The 17,547-nt window shown below is 41.0% G+C and overlaps 1 long non-coding RNA gene across 1 annotated transcript; it reads right to left on the bottom strand.

The window, feature by feature from the left end:
* Positions 1 to 10,682: 10,682 nt before the first annotated feature.
* Positions 10,683 to 17,306, bottom strand: LOC138822526 (uncharacterized). Its single transcript, XR_011370538.1, has 3 exons — positions 17,122 to 17,306; positions 13,782 to 13,973; positions 10,683 to 11,068 (listed from the first exon to the last, which is right to left on the bottom strand). It is a non-coding gene; the product is annotated as an uncharacterized lncRNA (long non-coding RNA).
* Between the last annotated feature and the right edge of the window lie 241 nt (positions 17,307 to 17,547).

Here is a 17,547-nt window from a genome sequence, read left to right as displayed (position 1 = left end):
GGCCCAGAGTTCAGGCCCCACGACCGGACCCCCGCAAAAAAAAAAAAAGAAAAAGAAAAAGAAAAAGAAATGTACTTATCATCTTGCCCATGTAATTGTAACCCCTCTGTATGGTATTTTCAATAAAAAAAAAAGAATGCTTTACAAAATCCAAAAAAGAAAAGGTAAACTTTTACTGAAGAACCCAGGTATGTTTCTTGTGTTGTTTTGTTTTTGTTGTCACTGTACTTGATATCACAACCTGAGTGCTGTCCCTGAGCTTTTTACACTCAAGGTTGATTCTCTACAACTTGGAGCTACAGATCCACTTCTGGTTTTGTGGTAGTTCATTGGAGATAAAGAGTCTTAAGAACTCAGTCTTCCACACGCTGATTTCTAACTGCAACTCTCAGATTTCAGCTTCCTGAATTGGTAGGATTACAGGCCTGGTCCACCAACGCTAAGCCAGAACCTGAGTATTTTCACCACTGCTAATTGAAAGAGTTCAACTCTTTTTCCTCCAGACCGCTTGCCACGCACATTTATCTCTGGATGGAAATTGAGCAAATAGAGAGTTTCCAGTAGCTCACACCTACACATCCTGGCTACTGAAAAGTCTGAGATCTGAGGATAGTGGTTCAAAGCCAGCCCAGACAGCAAAATCTTGGAGACTTTTAGTGCCACTTATCCACAAAAACATCTGTATGTTGAGCTATGGCTCAAAAAGTAGAGCTCTACCTTGATCAAATATCCCTGGGATAGACCTCAGGCCCTGAGTTCAAACCCCAAGACAAGTGCACAGGCATATGCATGTGAATGTGCGTGCACACACACACACACACACAATTTTATAAAAGAGTTCTCAAACCTAGCAAGGTGCCACCCTAATCCCTTAATGTCCTGCTATGCTATGGAATTAGAAAAGCCTAACCTCTGGCTGGGGCTGCAATCCCTGCTGGTAAACAGCATCTGGAAGGATGAAGTAGCTCTGAGCCAAGACTGACTCACGCAGACCAGAAGCAGGAGTGAGGTTGTACAGGCAAGTGGCCCCTACTCACCTAGAGTGGAAAGGGGAGTGTGGTGACATGGACACATGGCCCCACTCATCCAGACCAGAAGCAGGAGTAAGGTAACACAAACATGAGGCCCCCACTCACTCAAACTAGAAGGAGGAGTGAGGTGATAGAGGCATGCGGCCCCCACTTACCCCATTTACTCCCTCTTCTCCAGGAGGGGAAGCAGGAGTGAGGTGAAACAGACACACAACAACTACTCAACCAGACCAGAAGCAGGAGTGTGGTGGTGCAAGCATGTAGCCTCCACTCACCCTGACCAGAAGCAGGAGTGAGGTGACACAGGCATGGGCCAAACATTCCAGCCAGGAAGCAGAAGTGAGGTGATGGTCTCATGCCACACCAAAGGAGCCTTGAGAAACATGGCAGCCCCCTGAGGAGGAAGGCACATTTCAGTGTCCATCCAGCCTTCTCTCCTGCCTTTTGTGAAGGCCTGCTTGGTTCCACGGTGCACTCAGGAGGTCATAGGGCTCGAGCCATGGATGCCGCTGTCCTTTTCCAACTGGTATTGCACCTGCTGCAGCTACAGTAGCAAACTCAATAAGTTGTAATTCACAGAATGTATACTATGAACCATTAATGTCTTCAGTTACCAGGTGCCACTTGCTAGTCACTTAATAAAAGAGTTGCCAATGTCTTCAGTGTTCACTGACTTGTAAAAATGCTGGGTTGGGAATATTAATATTACTGATTGTCTTTTAAATCCTAGGAATGATGATTTTTGAAAATGCCCATTCTGTGTTCTATATCTACTAACAGACTTGTGCCAAGATCAAATTACTTACAGCCTGGTTGTTAAGAGTATAGACTCAGGGACTGGGAAGGTGGATCAGTGGTAGAATGCTTGCCTTGCATGCCTGAGGACCTGGGTTCGATTCCTCAGCACCACATAAGCAAAAAGAAAAAGCCAGAAGTGGCACTGTGGCTCAAGTGGTAGATTGCTAGCCTTGAACTGAAGAGCTAAGGGACAGCGCCCAGGCCCAGAGTTCAGGCTCCACGATCGGAACAAAAAAATAAAAAGTAAAAGATATAGACTCAGATTCAAATAAATTCAAATTCAATTTTGGCTACTTACTGGCTTTTGGTTAAAGTGGAAGGCACTATAACACTGAGCTTTATTCACTTTTGTACTTATGTGAATGGAGCCAGGGACAGGTAACTCATGCCTATAATCTTACTCAGGAAACTGAGAGGGAAGGATTGTGTTTCAAAGCCAGCCCCGGCAGAACAGGCCCTATGAGATTCTTAGTTCCAATTAATCCCTCAAAAACCAGAAGTGGGTTGAGAAGGTGGCTCAGCCCAAGCAGGCTTGCCTTGCATGCATGAGGCCCTAGATTCGAATTCTCAGCACCACATAAGCAGAAAAAGCAAGAAGTGGCACTATGGCTCAAATGGTAGAGTGCTAGTCCTAACCTGAAGAGATGAGACACAGCACCCAGTCCCAGTGTTCAGGCCCCATGAACAACAACAACAAACTCCATGACCAACTAAACAAAAACAAAATCAGAAGTGAAGCTGTGGTTCAAGTGGTAGAGTGCTAGAAAGTGGATCAGGAACAGGCCCTGAGTTCAAGTCCCACAATGTACCAGAAAAAAAGAAAGAAAGAAAGAAAGAAAGGAAGAAAGGAAGAAAGAAAGAAAGAAAGAAAGAAAGAAAGAAAGAAAGAAAGAAAGAAAGAAAGAAAGAAAGAAAGAAGGAAAGAAAGAAGGAAAGAAAGAAGAAAAGAAAAAAGGAAAGAAAGAAGGAAAGAAAGAAGGAAATGCAATTGGATACTGGTATTTCCCATCTCCTAGGGTTTATGAATATTCAAAAAACAAAATTTATTGAGCGTTTCCTATTGAAAAGAGGGATTTTATCTCACCATCAAGTGATTTATGATGCTGCAGAGCATGCAATGGATACCCACTACTTCAGTGGAAAGTTGAATGTAAATTTTGTGAGTCCTATTTGAATAGCTGGTGAGAAGCCAAATTGATGAGCCACAGACTTTTCTGAAAAATGGTTTCCTAAGGAAGATTCAGTTTCCCACATGTCAGTTTGCCTTTCTGCTTCTAGTCAGAAAATCTCTAAGGCTCAGGAAAGGATTCAAGCTCTCTGTTAAACCATGCTATAGCCATTTTTATTTTTATTAAAGGAATAAGTACTCTAGACATAGGTGGATCCTGCCTATTATCCTCCCTGCATAGGAAGCTGAGATTTGAGGATCATGATTTCATACCAGCCCAAGCAAAAAAGTCCATGAGACTTGTCTCAATTAAGCAGTGATAAACCCAGAAGAAGAGGTATGGCTTAATAATTAAAGTATCATTCCTATGGAAAAAGCTCTGTTTAAGCTGCCCTAATGCTTCAGGTCATAGGTTAGGACATTGCCACCTACAATATTGCTGGACCCTGCCTTCCCTTGGTGTGATGGCCTTCAGCCTGGCTTTCACTCCTGTGCATATAGGCTGTTTGGCCATCGACATTGGGGGTGGCATGATCCGTTTATGGAATATATTACCCATAAAAACTAACTATGATGTAAACAAAGTTTGACAAGTTGTTAAGTCCAAAGTTACAGTGGTAAGGATGATTATTATTTAGCTTTTTTTTTGGGGGGGGGTCCAGTCGTGGGGCCTGAACTCTGAGCCTGGGCACTGTCCCTCAGCTCTTCAGCTCAAGGCTAGCACTCTACCACTTGAGCCACAGTGCCACTTCTGGCTTTTTTCTTTTGGCTTATGTGGTGCTGAGGAATTGAACCCAGGGCATCATGCATGCAAGGCAAGCGCTCTACCGCTGAGCCACCCTCCTAGCCCTAGCTTTTTTCTTTAAATAGTTAATTGATTTTTAAAGTTTATATGCTTATTTCATCTAGGAAATCAAAAGTTAATATTTGGGATTTTTGGTGAAATTTGAAACTAGGCAATTAAAAGCACTCATTGTCCTCAAATTCAGTATTTAAAATTATTAAAACTTTGTTTATATGTTTTAGTTGTCCGAAATTTGAGCCACGCATGGTAGCTCATACTTGTAATGCTAGCTGCTGGGTCTTTACTGATACAGAGAGGATTATGATTTGAGGCTAGCCCAGGGAAACATTCACAATATTGGATATAAATCAATATCTGAACCCAATGCATTGTGCTTTATATTTCATCTACTCAGAAAATGTAAAAGAAGAATTGTGGACCATGCTAGCATGGTCATAAACAGAAAACCCTGCCATAAAAATGGATAAAGCAGGGCTGGGAAGGTGGGTCAGTGGTAGAGCGCTTGCCTTACATGCATGAGGCCTTGTGTTCAATTCCTCAGCACCACATAAGCAGAATAAAAAAAAGCCGGAAGTGGAATTGTGGCTCAAGTGGTAGAGTGCTAGCCTTGAGCTGAAGAGCTGAGGGACTGTGGCGAGGCCCAGAGTTCAGCCCCCCCCCCAAAAAAAAATAAGTCTACAGCAGAGCTGGGCTCAGGTGGCTCATGCCAGGAAACTACTCAGGAAGTTCAGATCTGAAGAACACAGTTCAAAGCCAGTCTAGGCAGAAAAGTCTGTGAGACTCTTATCTCCATTAAACCACCAGAAAATCAGAAGTGGCACTGTGGCTCAATCAGTAGAGCACTTGCCTTGAGCTTAAGAGTGCAAGGACTGTCTCCAGGCCCAGAGTTCAAGACACATGAAAAACAAAAACAAAAGTGACTAAAGCAAAAAGAGAGGTGTGTGGCTCAACTTTTAGAGGGACCTACCATAAGTGCAAGAAGCCCTTAATTTAACTGCTAGTATAGAAAGGAGGAAAGGATATGAATCAAAGAAGTAAGGGAGGAATTATGATATAATCAAATACTAGAATGATAAGTATTAAATAAAGAGATTACAGGTATTTTATATGAAAAGATACTGATTGTTTACTAAAAGGAAATTATAAAATGTGGAATTAAGGCTGAAATACAGATACAACTTTTGTTTTTCTGTAAAATGATACTTATGTGCCCCTTTAGTTTAACAGTAGTAAATGAGTTTAAAACAATATGGGTGGTTAGAAATGAATCATTATTTCTTTTCACTTTTTCTGCTATATTCACCACTTACAAAATCCAAACAATGTTGATCATTTTAATTATTAATTCATTAATTTAATCTTTCATATTTAGTGTATAGTCTATTGTGCACATCATTTAAATGTTTGAACTCTTTTCGTTTGTTTGTTTTTTGTCCATCATGGATCTTGAACTCTGGCCTGGGCACTGTCCCTTAGCTCTTCACCTCAAGGCTAGCACTCTACCACTTGAGCCATAGAGCCACTTCTGGGTTTTTCTGCTTATGTGGTACTGAGGAATTGAACCCAAAGATTCAACATGCAAGGCAAGCACTCTAGTACTGAGACAACTTCCGAGCCCTGATCTCTATTTTTCCTTCAGACATGGGACTTGAACACAGGGCATTAGTATTGTCCCCGAACTCCTCTGCTCAATGCTAGTACTCTAGCATGCCAGTTTAAACCACAGTGCCATTTCTTGTTTTTAGTGGTTAATTGTAAATAGCAGTCTCATTGGAACTTTTTGGCCCAGGCTGTCTTTAAAACACCATATTCATTTCTCAGCCTCCTGAAATGGTAGGATTACAGGTATAAGCCTCCTGAACCCAGCTTCTCATTTTTTAAAAAAGTGTTATATGTTTAGTTCCCCCTCAAATACATACAAAGTGAGATGCAAATTAACGTTAAATGAACCACCAATTGAGGATGTTGAGATTACAAGCGATTGCAATATTTTTTACATTTTTTTATATGTGGGCCTTGAACTCAGGGTCTGGGGGCAGTCCCTGTTCTTTTGTGCTCAAGGCTATCACTCTACCAGTTTGAACCAGTGCCGCTTCTGTTTTCTTGCTAACCAGTTTATGAGATATTAGTCTCACAGACTTTCTTACCCAGGTTGTCTTTAAACCTCAATTATCAGATCTCAGCCTCCTGTGGTGCTATGATTACAGGCATGAGCCACTGGCACCAGCTTTTTAAAAAAGGGACAACAATTCATATGCCAGAAGCTTTGACTTATGCCTATAATACTACCTACTCCAGAGGCTGAGATCTGAAGATGATGATTTGAATCTAGTGGTGCAAAAACGTCTCTGTGAATCTTTTATCTCCCATAAACTGTTCAAAAAAATCCAGAAGTGAAGCTTTGGCTCAAGTGGTAGAGTGTACTCTTGAGCAAAAAAGAAGCTCAAGGATAGTACCTAGATCCTGCAATCAAACTCCATTTCTTACACACACACACACACAAACACACACACACAAACACACACACAAACACACACACAAACACACACACACAAACCCAAAAGCAAATAGAAAATATGAAGAAATCAATGAAAAATTTTAATATTGTAAGGACTTTTGGGTTTAGAGGTATAACTTAGTTGGTAGGACATTAGCTATCGATTGAAACTATCAAGTACCAAGGACATAAAAAAAGAATTATCTGCTCTGCTCTGTATTTTCCTATTCTCATATGTTCTCATTTGGGAAATCTCTTCTTTTTAAAAAAATTGTTTTAGCGGTGATGTAGAGCAGGGTTACCTTTCTGTATGTCAGGTAACTACTACATTTCCTTCCTTTTACATAATCTCATCTGTTCCCCCATTCTCTTCCATACCCTCTCTCCCATCTTGGCCCTCGACTTGCATGGTTCACTTTCATAAATGTCCAGTAGAGCCAGAGGGCTCTGCTGCTGCAATATTCTGTGTCCTTCCCCGATTTTTCCTGTATATTAGGTGAAGAATACAGACTCATCAGAAAATGAAAAGACAAATTAAGAAAAGTCCCTTTGTTTTCTTATTGCAATATATATATATATATATATATATATATATATAGAGAGAGAGAGAGAGAGAGAGAGAGAGAGAGAGAGAGAGGGAGACAGAGAGAGAGAGAGAGAGAGAGAGAGAGAGAGAGAGAGAGAGAGAGAGAGAGAGAGAGATAGGGAGACAGAGAGAGAGAGACAGGGAGACAGACAGAGAGAGACAGGGAGACAGACAGAGAGAGAGAGAGAGAGAGAGAGAGAGAGAGAGAGAGAGAGAGAGAGAGAGAGAGAGAGGAGAGAGAGAGTATTATATAGAAAAGGTGCTTGAGTATTACAACTTGGTGATTTTCGCCAAAGGCTTCCTCTTCTGTTCTTACTGTATATGATGCCTAGAGTCCTGTACAGTATATCATATCCCATTGTGTTTTAAACCTTTCTTCCACATATTAGGGGAAAATGTACCATTTGTCAATTTGATGTGGTTAACTTTCTTAATATGATTTATTCTAGTGTCCTCCGTTTCCCTGCAAATTTCATTATTTTATCCTTTCTAATGGCTCTGTAAAATTACATTGTATATAGATAGCATAATTATTGGTTCCATTCATTTATTGTGGGGCATCTGGGTTGTGGACATTTCTTGTCACTGTGAATTGAGCAGCAAGGAACATGGTTGTGCAAATGTCCTTGCCATTTTCTATTTTCTCCACTTCCCCACCAACATTTGTTGTCTGAATTCAAGATATTTGGATAAGATGGTATCTCAGGATTACTTTGATATTTATTTTCTTTATGGCCAGGGATGATGAACCTTTCCTGATACGTTTTTTTGCCATTCTTACCTCTTCTTCTGAGAAGTCTCTCCTTAGCTCCTCTGCCCACTTGATGATTGGTTTATTTGTTTTGGGTGGTGTAGTTTCCTGAAATCCATGTATACATTGAAAATTAGCCCTTTGTCTGATGTATTGCAGGTAAATATCTTTTCCCAATTTGTTGGCTGTCTTTTTAGTTTAGTGGCTATGTCCCTAGCCTGTGTAGGTTTTTTCCTTTGATGTAGTCCCATTTGTTGGGTCTCTCTCCTATCTGTTATGCCCCTGGAATTCTATTCAGGAAGTTCCTGCCAGTACCTATAAGTTCTTTTTTTTAATTATTACTTTAATGGTAAAAATTTTATTTACTTTTATAAATACGTTGCAAGACAAAACTTTTCAAAAATACTTTCCCCCCCCAAAAAAAGTTAAAAAAATAAAGGAAATCTCGTAATAGGTAGGCAGACAATTTTGAGTCCTCTTTTTGTTCTTAAGGAGAGCTCTCTGCAGTGTAGGGCAGGACAATTGCCACACACCCAACACTGCCATGGGTTTGGCCTTGGGGAGAGAAAAGGCCAGCCTGAACTGAGTGTCCTCTCCTGATCACGGCCATACTTACACCTTCTAGTACCTATAACACTATCTAGGATTATCTAGTATGGATCCTACTATGGTTGGGCTATGCTGTATACAATGTTAACCTTTGAGAACATATATCTCTCTCTGCATATATGTCTGAATTATAAAGTATAAGTTGGACTCCAAGTTCAACAAACACAAGTTATTCTCTATGTGTTCCCAGTGTCCCTATGAGGCTCTCTCAACAGCTGTTCATTTTTCCTGTTTAGATAACATTAAACACCATAGTTTTGTTAGGTCAAGAATAAAGATGAGGGGTGAAAATAAACTTTTGCCTTTAAATAGCTTATTATCCTCAACCCCAAACTAGGAGTTAAATTAGAAAACATTTAGTTGTTGTTGTTGTTGTTGTCTCCAGAGCGATTACTCCATTACTGGTGAGGCCTGTGAGGTGTGGGGTACACTCCCAGCCTCCCCCATGCCGCAGGCGGGTGCGGCAGGTGGAGGCGCGCACTGGGCCACTCCATTCACTTCACAGGGCTTACAACGCACGAAGGGGCCAACGTCACAGGTGGCCGGCGGAGCAGGGCCAAGGCGGTAAGCAGAGCTGCCCCGAGCACGGGGCATGGCGCCTGCGCAGGGGCCAACTGGAGTAAGGGATTACCGGGTCGAGGCACATGGTGCAAGATTGTGGGAACTGGAGCGCAACTACCTGTGCTCGGCATGCAGCTGCCCAGCTCGCACCTCAGCACCTATAAATTCTAATGTCATCCTTATTCTGTCTTATAGTAGTTTGGCTGATTTTAATGTAATCCATTTTGAGTTGATGTTAGTGCAAGCAGAGATCCACTTCTAGTTTTCTGCCTATAAATGTCCAGTTTTCCCAACATCAATACTTGAAAAGGCTATGATGTGTGTGTGTGTGTGGGGGGGGGTAGTGGGGCTTGAACTCTGGGCCTCGGAGCTACCCTTCAGCATTTCATCTCCAGGCTAGTACTTGAACCATCTTTCCACTTCCCATTTTCTTGTGGTTTACTGGAGCAAAGAGTCTCATGGACTTCCCTGGCCCTGCTGTCTTTCAACAACCATCCTCAGATCTCAGCCTTCTGAGTAGCTAGTATTAATGGCATGAGCCACAGGCACCCGCTAAGGCTATGTTTTTTCCACACTACATCTTTCGCTCTTTTGTCGAATATCAGATGATTGTAAGTATGCGGTTTTATTTATGTGGTCTTTTCATCTTTTTAATACGTTTTTTTATTGTAAAAATAATGTACAAAGGGGTTACAGTTACATAAGGTAAGTAATGAGTTTATTTCCTCTCAAGCATTGTTACCTCCTCCTTTGTTTTCCCCCTACCATCCCTACCCTTCCACCTCCACAACTACTTTCCATCCCCCCTTCCCACTCTCTGCCTAAATTGTAAAGTTCGTTTTTGAACATAGTGTTTTGATCTCATTGTTAAAATTGGCCTCTCCCTAGTTAAGCATTTGGTTTTTACCCTTCACCTCCCAAAGCTAGAGAAATGTATATACAAGATACAGGGCACAACATCAAAGAAACAAAAAAACCACATAACTTAGGTTTCACGATTTGGTGGAAGAATGATGACTGTTTAATTAACTTGATAAGTATTCTATAGTTTTTAATGGTAAGGCTTATTAACTCAAAGGTGGAGCAAAAACATTCAGAATAGTGGAATGTGGCTACTACTCATTTGATGTGTGTGGATAGATTATGATTAATAAAAATATATCTATTAAATCCCAGTGGTAGACTGCTGTGCTAACTGGGAGGAGTCTTTGGTAATGCCAGGGGTTTGAATACTGGTAATGAAGCAGAATATGAGGGGAGAGCATTTGCTAAGGATGTAACATCCTAGGCTCATAACAAATACATTGTAGTAGAATGGTAAGTGATGATCAACTGAGCATCAAATTTTATTTGTTGACTTCTTTGTTTTGTGAAGTCCAGGGATTTGAACCTAGAACCTGGGTGCTCTCCCTTAATTTTTTCTCAAGGCTAGTGCTCTACCAGTTGAACCACAGCTTCATGTCCATAATTTTATTGGTTAATTGGAGATCAGTCTTTCCAAATTTCTGCTTTGGGCTTGCTTCAAACCTGATCTTCAGGTATCAACCTCCCGAGTAGCTAGCATTCCAGTTGTGAGCCACCAGAGCCTGGCTAGAATCACATTTTAAAAGTATTCACTAGGTGAATCAGGCGTGTCTAGCTACTATTTGAGAACTTTGGTTCCAGTGGGTCATGTCAGATTTAGAATAACATCAGAATTTTTCTTCTTGTAACCTATAGCATCCAATATCGTTTTTTCTTCATTGTACCTTTTTTTCTTACTTCACAAGCAAGCACGTCAGTGATGTTTTCCTTTTCTGAAGCAAGTTAGGTCCTTTCCCATCACTGAGGGATGTACTTGCTTTTCTTACTGCCTGGATTACCTGAATTGCATGGATGATGGCTCTCAGGTTAACTGTCTCCTCCTCAGGGATATCTCCTCACATACCTGCTGTGAAGTTGTTGCCACAAAACTACCAATGTCATGTCTCTGATTTATAGAAATTTTCATTATGATTTCTGGTTTTCTTTTCAGCATGAAATTGATGAGGAGAGAGCCACATTCACTTGTTTCTCCAACACCTATAATAGTGCCTGGTCCTTAGTGCTCAGGAGCCTTGCATGGGGATCAGCCTTTTCCAGCTCAATTTATCCTAGCTTCTGGTCAGGACAGCTCTTGAAGCTGATGTCTGGTGGGTAGCAGTCATCCCTCTCATTCTTTGTGCCTTTCTGTGTTGTTGAGTCCACCTCAGAGCAAGATCAGTGCTTGACATCTATTTGCTGCTATGGAAAGATGGGTATGACATAATACAAGTTAGGGGAACTGTTTTGTGAAGCTGTGTGAAGAGACGCATCCCCATACAAGTTGCCAAGACAAGTGTTTCCCATGCTCAGGAGTGTATTCCACAATTCAGCATCCAAACTATCACCTACTCCCTGATGCACTCAGTGTATATTCCCATTTCCATTAAAAAAAGAAAAATTCAAGATATGCCTTTGATGATTTGTCATTGAATTACTGAAACAAAGTATATAATTTGGGGGCTGGGAAGGTGGCTCAGTGGTAGAGTGCTTGCCTTGCATGCATGAGGCCTTGGGTTTGATTCCTCAGCATCTCATAAGCAAAAAGAAAATAAGCCTGAAGTGGCACTGTGGCTCAAGTGGTAGAGCGCTAGCCTTGAGCTGAAGAGCTGAGGGATAGCTCCCAGGCCCAGAGTCAAAGCTGACAACCGGACCCCCCCCCCAAAAAGTATATAATTTTATGTATTTGTAAGTCTTTGTCCATCTCTCTTGAGCCCTGGGCATATTTCTATGTGTTTGAAGCTTGGAAAGGGAAATAAGGTTTATTTCAGGATAGTCAAAAACATTTTGGGAGGGAATACCAACTTTCCATCTGATGTTCTACAGATGGCCATCTTGGCACAGAAACTAAGTAGAATGTCATAGCATAAGAGACTTGTCCTGATTTCTACTGACTTTCCTCTGGGGTCACAGAGAGTGATCCTACTGCATATGTGTCCCTTGGCTACACTCGAGGGACCAGGTCTCCTCTGAAAATCTAATGGCATGGGGGTAAGAGAAATAAAAACACAGAACCCAGCTTCTCACATTACTAGGATTACAGGCCTGAGTCTCATATACTAACTCATAACTGCCTTTTTATATATCGTGTAGCCGGTTTCATTATATTCAACTCATAGACAGATATACAAATATATGTTTATATTTATTCATCTATTTATAATCAGTGTTATATCTAGAAACACAAAAATATATATTCATATAACTATAATGAAAGTTATATTACCACTTTCCCCAATAATGATTTACACTAATATTATGTGAAAAAATACTTACGATTGAAAATGTTAAAAGCCCTTGTAGTATGAAAAATCGTATTCGATCTTATACATCATATAAAATACTATATAAAATGTAATGAATATAGCATGTATTTCCATATATCTGATTTAATTGCTTCCTGATTTTGTGTTTGTCCATTTATGTAAGCCTTCTTTCTTCTATTGATGATGGCTTATACTTTCCAGTGTCGATATTTCCTATGTATTTTGTCAAATATATTCAGCCCTAAGTAGATTTTTTATGCTAATGGAGCCAAATTTTTCTTCAATATTTCCCAAACCACAATGAATATGTATACAGACTTGAACTCACTGTGGGAAGAAAGTCCCACATACCACTATAAGTATTGTAGCATTTGTCCCAATTGACAGAACAGCTTTCTAGATAATCTGATCTGGTATGTCCTAAAGCTTTTGTAACCACCTTATCACCCCATGCAGGCATGGTCTGGCTTCCTTGCAACTCCCTGTGCACTTAACTGATCCCTTTATATCCAGTAGGCTCCCTTGTTCAGCCTGCAGTTACTCTGTATTTTCCCACACACAGAACACATGTGCATGGTGCTTTACATTGTAGGTGAAAAAAAAACACATTTAAGACTCATGAATTGTATAATATAACATAAACATTGACATTTTAATAACGTTAGAAAAATAAGTAGAATGATCATTTTACAACAATCAGGACCAAAAAGAAACATAAAGATTTTCTAAAGAAGAGGGGAAGCAATCTCTAAATCTGGATTGTCTTCTAAGTTGCCTTCAGACACAAATTCTGCCTCAGACTCCTCAAAGGGATCTACTTCCTCATTAAAGGCAGTATTTTCTTCCTGAGTCTAGGGAGGGACAGATTCTTATTTCTCAATTGGAAATTGGATCTCCAGCAGCAGGACAGATTGTTCTGGATATTCTGTGAGGACAGAATCCCTTTCCTCAACTGAATCTAGACTTTGAACCTAACTTATGACTGGGGTCATTTTCCATTAGCACATATTTACCCTGCACTCCAAGACCAATACTTTTTTACTGGTTTGGATGTGATCTAGGTGAATTGTGAACATCAATGGAAGATATTCTGGACCATCTTCTTACTTGGTGGTATGTGAATGTACACCTATATCACATGTGGAGTTCAGAACCAATGGGATGTCTACAGGACTCAAAACTACTTGAGCCTTTCTACACATTGAAAAATCCTCTATGTTCACATGCTTTCTGGAGTCCAGTGTTGGCTTCCAATCTCCATCAGTCACCATAGGCGACATCACTGATGGGTTCTTTAGCTGGAATTCAGCAGAAAGTTCTCTACAGTGACACAAACATAGGTACAGGAGTCTTAGAGTAGACTCTAGAAGTTAAAGTGTGACTAAACTTCTATGAGGATTTAACAGGAGAAGCTGTAGAACTTGAGTTTGGACTGAACACTGATGAGAAGGTAGGGTGTTTCTAATGAGTGGTTATGTCCAAGTTCTTTTAAAAAGGGAATAGACATTACTCGGCATAGAACATCCATAAAAGGACATTTTGCCAAGCTGGGTAGTACAAAGGGTTCTTGGACAAGCAGGCCCATCCCTTGATACCTAGGTTCCATCCCTACTCACAAGCTCTAAGGCATCTAAACAAGGACTACTTACTCTTTTTCTTGGTCTCACGGGTCATGCTTTGCTCCAGCTGGTCCAGAAGGATATGTAAGCAGGACAGCAATTCTGAAGAGGGCATGTTGAGCTTGTCATACTTTGTAAGTTTTTTCAGCATGTCAAATTTCTTGTGCTCAAAAATCATCATGGTAGACGTCCATCCAAATAGTTAAGATGGAAAAATCGATGCTGTTGGCAAATTGTTGAAAGGAAAATGAGAGTCCGCCCTCTCCATCCTGAGCCTTCTACAACAGACCCTTTCTGGCATGACTAGAATGTTGGGAAGTGGGAAGAGACTCCTGGAAGCAGGATGCTCCTCACAACCCATTTCTAGAAATTTCTAATACAATCCTCCAAAATTCTCCCCGTGATGGGCAGAGAAAGTTGTTTCCCCACTGTATCTGACTTGCTACACACAACCCTCCCTGTCATTGAGGGATTGTGGTCCATGCGAGCCTGGTCATAAACAGAAAACCCTGTCATAAAAATGGCTCAAGCAGAGCTGAGCTCAGGTGGCTCATGCCTGTAATCTTAGCTATTCAGGAGGCTGAGATCTGAAGATCCCAGTTCAAAGCCAATCTAGGTAGCAAAGTGTGTGAGACTCCTATCTCAATAAACCACTAGAAAACCAGAAGTGGCACTGTGGCTCAAACAGTAGAACATTCATCTTGAGTTGAAGAGTGCAGGGACAGTGTCCAGGCGCAGAGTTCAAGTCACATGACCAACAAAAACAAAAGTGACTAAAGCGAAAAGAGCAGGTGTATAGTTCACTTTGTAGAGCACCTACCTAAAATACATGAAGCCCTGAGTTTAATTGCTAGTATTGAAAGGAGGAAAGGATATGAAGGAATGGAAGGAAGAAAAGAAGGAAGGGAGGAATTTTGATTTAACCAAATACTGGAAAGATGTGAAGTATTAAATAAAGGTATTACAGGTATTTTATATGAAAAGATACTGATTGTTTACTAAAAGGCAAATTATAAAATGTGGAATTCAGGCTAAAATACACGTACAATTTTGTTTTTCTGTAAAGTGATTCTTACATACTTCTTTTGTTTAAAAGTAGTAAATGAGTTTAAAAAATCGAAGAGTTGTTAGAAATGAATCATTATTTCTTATCACTTTTTCTGCTACATTCACCATCTAAAAAATTGAAACAATGTTGATCAATTCAATTATTAATTTATTAATTTAATCTTTCATCTTTAGTGTATAGTCTATTGTACACATCATTTAATTATTTGAACCCTTTTTTTGTTTGTCTTTTGTCAATCATGGGTCCTGAACTCTGGGCCTGGGCACTGTCCCTTAGCTCTTTACCTCAAGGATATCACTATACCACTTGAACCACAGTGCCACTTCTGGATTTTCTGCTTATGTGGTACTGAGAAATTGAACTCAAAGGCTCATACATGCAAGGCAAGCACTTTATCACTTAGCCACCTTCCCAGCCCTGAACTCTTTATTTTTTCCTTTAGACATGGGGCTTGAATACAGGGCATGGGTGCTGTCCCAGAGCTTCTTTGCTCAAAGTTAGCACTCTACCATACAAGTTTAAACCATAGTGCCATTTCTTGTTTTTTAATGGTTAATTGGAAATAGCAGTCTCATGGTAACTTTTCTGCCCAGGGCTGGCTTTGAACCACCATCCTCATTTCTCAGCCTCCTGAGAAGGTAGGATTACAGGAGTGAGCCACCTGTACCCTTGTGCTCATTTTTTTTTCTTTTAACTGTGATTTAAGTTTAGTTCCCCCACCTAAATACGTGCAAACTGAGATGCAAATTGGCTTTAAATAAACCACTAGTTGAGGATGCTGAGATTACAAATGATGGCAAATTGTTTTTAACATTTTTTAATATGTGAAGCTTGAACTGAGGGCCTGGTTGAAATCCCTGTTCTCTTGTGCTCAAGGCTATCACTCTATTAGTTTGGCCCACAGTGCCCCTTTTAGTTTCTTGGTAACCAGTTAATGAGATAATAGACTCACAGACTTTCTTACCAAGGTTGTTACTAATCCTCGATTATCACATCTCAGTCACCTGAGTTGTTATGATTACAGGCATGAGCCAATGGCACCAGTTTTTTTAAAAAAGCAACAACAGATTACTTTAGGGGAGGTTGGAGGAGGAAAGAGCTAGAGGCTAAACAAGCTCTCACATAGAAAATAGTTGTAGTGTTCCAGTGAAGAGTCCTAGGCCAGAGAATTACTAAGTGTGCCATCACAGTACAGAGAGTTTGGCCAGAGAGGGAAAATCCAGGCAAGGAGACAGATCTGAGCACTTGCCATTAGCTGCAGCTGCAGTGGCAGCAGCAATGGCAGCAGCCTAGCCGCCAAACGAACAACACAGAGTCTGGGACAATGGTGCCAGAAACAGCAGGTGACTGGATTCTTCTTAAAACCAAAAAGAGCTGACAAGTAGCAGGTATCTTCATCCTGCAGATCACAGACCAGAGATAACCCAAGAACCAAGACTCCAGGGTGAGTAGAATACTGTCATACTTACTCCTTCTCAGGTTACAGAGGAAAGAAGGCCACCCCTCCCGCCCTCACCCCCGGAGGTCTCCATATTTGATATTGAAAAGGCCCAGCTGAGGAGCTAGCTCCAGCTCAGGCCTTGGAAAAAAACAAAAGATTCATTTAGGAGGTCACAGGCACCTGACCTGACCTGCCAGGCTCAGCTCCTCCCTGGGAAAAGTCACCCAGCCCAAGCAGACAAAGCTCTGACGTGAGGGGAGTGACTTTCTTCACTGGGTAAACAGAGCCAGAGGCTGCCCCTCCCTACAGCAGCCTAGACAATCAAGTGAAATTCAGTAAACATAAACCCTGAGAATGGCTCCAGGCTGGGCTCTGTGTCTCAGAAGCTACCCTTCAGGGAAAAGCTACAATTTGCTGAACGGCCTCAATTCTACCCAGAACCTAGCCTCATCACAGCCTCTTCAAACGAGAGGAAACAGCCATCTCCCTCTTGTGCGAAACTCAAAGCAGATCTCCCTCTCATTGAACTAGCCTGGGAGGAGGATCACAAAATCCTGGGTAAAGCAGAGCATTTATCTGCCTGCTCAAACAAATTGACTTAAGAAACCAATCTAGCCACAGGCAAACCAAACACCACAAGCAGACAAGAGACTCCACCAAGAGACTTTGTACAGACACAATGAGATACAGGATCTTCCCATCTAATCCCGCCCCCCCCCAAAAAAAGCTCTTTGTTGTACCCTTTTTGTTTTTTAGTTTTTAAAAAAAATTGTTTTCTATTAATCTTTTTTTCTCCCCTCCTATTTTTTTATTTTAGGTGTATATGTGTGTCTGTGTGCTTTGTTTAAATCTCTACTGACCTTTTGGTCCTTTTTTTCTTGTTTTTTCTTTTTCATTCTTTTCATTTTTCTTCTGTTTCCTTCTTTTTGTGTGACTTAATTGCTGTTCTGCTCATCCTCAGATATATGCCGTCATCGAATATTAGACTGAAAGACCCTAGTCCCCTAGGATACTTTCGTCAAGGGGCGGGCGCCCCAGAAACTCAGACTCCAGGCCGGGAGATGCAATAAGCAAGAGGAGTTTATTTGACGTTTGTGCAAACAGATTCTCTGCCCCGGTCAGTCAGAAAGCCCCAAGCATCGGTTACAAGCCTTTTTAAAGGCAAAAACCCACAAGATTAACGCATAACACAAAGCATCACGTGATTGGTTCATTTAAAGGTCGCCATATACGCCAACAATCACTTTGCCACGCGGGAAATTTTGTAACAATCTTTGTAAAACAAT

The sequence above is a fragment of the Dipodomys merriami genome, unplaced genomic scaffold (assembly GCF_024711535.1).
Source record: "Dipodomys merriami isolate MVZ:Mamm:240054 unplaced genomic scaffold, mDipMer1.0.p SCAF_1117, whole genome shotgun sequence".
Classification (NCBI taxonomy): domain Eukaryota; kingdom Metazoa; phylum Chordata; class Mammalia; order Rodentia; family Heteromyidae; genus Dipodomys; species Dipodomys merriami.
This window is presented reverse-complemented; position numbering and strand designations above follow the sequence as displayed.